Below are 2333 nucleotides of genomic sequence, written 5' to 3'. Positions count from 1 at the left end.
TTTCTACCAGCATTACGTAACAACATTGCATAATCCATTTTTTGAGACCAGGATTCCTTGGACTTCCGGTTCAAGAGCGCATGCCTTCAAAGACTTGCCAAAAATTAAAAATACTTTCCCGATTTATGAGTTTTATTATGTAATTGTATAAACTTATTGTATTGTAAACCTTTTTTGTAAAAAATGTAGAACTGTAATGTAAACTCTAGGTGGTGTGAAATATGATATAAAAAAAATTAAAAACTTTAACAACGTAAAAACTTACTTCTTCCTGTCGTTGCTGGGGGAGGCGGGTCTAGGTCTAGTGATGAAAGTAAGAAAGGAAAAAACTGAGACGCCTTTATCATCACGTAGATCATCGCACGAGCACATGCAAAGCATACATGAAGTAAAAAAAAAAGCTATACAAACGTAAAAACTTACTGGTTCCTTTGCCGGGTGGTGGGGGAGGCGCGTGTAAGTCTTCTGATGAAAGTAAGAAAGGAAAAAAACTGAGACGCCTTTATCATCATGTAGATCATCGCACGAGCACATGCAAAGCATACATGAAATTTTAAAAAAGCTATACAAACGTAAAAACTTACTGGTTCCTTTGCCTGGTGGTGGGGGAGGCGGGTCTACGTCTTATGATGAAAGTAAGAAAGGAAAAAACTGAGACGCCTTTATCATCATGTAGATCATCGCACGAGCACATGCAAAGCATACATGAAGTAAAAAAAAAAAAAAACTATACAAACGTAAAAACTTACTGGTTCCTTTGCCTGGTGGTGGGGGAGGCGGGTCTACGTCTTATGATGAAAGTAAGAAAGGAAAAAACTGAGACGCCTTTATCATCATGTAGATCATCGCACGAGCACATGCAAAGCATACATGAAGTAAAAAAAAAAAAAACTATACAAACGTAAAAACTTACTGGTTCCTTTGCCTGGTGGTGGGGGAGGCGGGTCTACGTCTTATGATGAAAGTAAGAAAGGAAAAAAACTGAGACGCCTTTATCATCATCTCCGAGGGAAAAAAAATTACGTATTGTTTGCTAGGCAAACGCACGCGCAAGAAACATAATGCTTACCGATCTTCTCCCCCCCGTTCATATCGTCATATTCTGAGGAAGGAATAAGAAAAAAGAATGTGAACATTCAGTCATTAATTCAGCATGAGAGTACTCGCACGTTGGGATTAGGGATGTTGCGCGCGATGTCGAATAGGTTGCTATGAATAGACGTCACTTCCATTAATAGCTCTTTTTTGATGGCTTGAAGAATTCTGGAGGCTGTTTTGATCTCTTGTTTTCTGGTTTGATGTCGTGAAAATAGTCAAATACAATAGCTTGATCAGGACTCATTTTGATGTGTTTTGACTTAGCATCCGCTGGTTGCCCCCCAGTCAACTCCAAAAAAGTAACGTGATTGATAGTAAGCAATAGGACTTTTGAACGCTTATTAGAAAGCAAAATTCCCAAAAGGTAAAAGAAAAATTGAAAGAAAAAAACAATCCAACAATCGATTTCGATATATGATGCCAGTACATACCACTTTGTCTAGACATGGCCGTGTTTCTGAAAGAAAACAAATGTAAGTTGCAAAAAGTAAGTAATGAATAATTTGAATGAGCCTCGTTTTGAGTCATAAATGCATATCGTTCTTGTAAACTTCGGCGTTATTGAACCTTGCAAATATTATTGTTCTTTTTTTGTCACATACCATACAAAATAAATGAGATGGAGGATTGTGCATTTGATGTTCAGGTAGGCTGTATTGAAGTTCTAGCTTTCTTAATTATACCACATTCAATTCTAAATATATGAGCGAGATCAAGTAAGCGAACTACTTAAAAGAACGCTTTCTATCGTAATATCTTCAAAGAAAACGAATGCTAGGAACATATGGGCATGGAATGCAATACTTTTAGAGTGAACGAATCCCATCAAAACAGAATAAATCGTACTACATTTGGAAGACAGAAATTTATACATTTTCAACTTACCTTCGCATTCCAAAGACATGCACGTGAGGTGACAACATGTAATCGAGGTTCTAATCGATATTGGGACGGAAACGGGCTTCTCACAGGGGTAGGGTGGGGTCGGCGTGGAAGATGAAACGGAAGACATCTTTTTGATTGGAGTGGCTTTTTTAGATTTCTCTTAACCACGTTTTTATTCCGTATGATAGATAGAACGGGCTCTAGGCCAAAAATTTATCGTCAGCTACTGCTATTATAGGTTTTCCATGATGACTTTTCGGCGTTGATATCTGAGGATAATCTGAGCTGCTTGCTCGACCAATCAGAAGCCCGCCTGTCCAGTCTTAATATCACTTACAAAAACGCGATCG

At 38.1% G+C, this 2333-nt stretch overlaps 1 long non-coding RNA gene across 1 annotated transcript; it reads right to left on the bottom strand.

The window, feature by feature from the left end:
* Positions 1–572: 572 nt before the first annotated feature.
* Positions 573–1665, bottom strand: LOC148909845 (uncharacterized). The gene is made up of 3 exons (XR_016120311.1): positions 1530–1665; positions 1070–1102; positions 573–952 (listed from the first exon to the last, which is right to left on the bottom strand). It is a non-coding gene; the product is annotated as an uncharacterized LOC148909845 (long non-coding RNA).
* Positions 1666–2333: the final 668 nt, after the last annotated feature.

This window comes from Actinia tenebrosa, unplaced genomic scaffold (genome assembly GCF_029948245.1).
Source record: "Actinia tenebrosa isolate PJP-AT-01 unplaced genomic scaffold, QUT_ActTen_1.0 PGA_scaffold1__47_contigs__length_23844297, whole genome shotgun sequence".
NCBI lineage: Eukaryota > Metazoa > Cnidaria > Anthozoa > Actiniaria > Actiniidae > Actinia > Actinia tenebrosa.
Note: the sequence above shows the minus strand (reverse complement) of the source record. Positions and strands in the feature narration are given on the sequence as shown.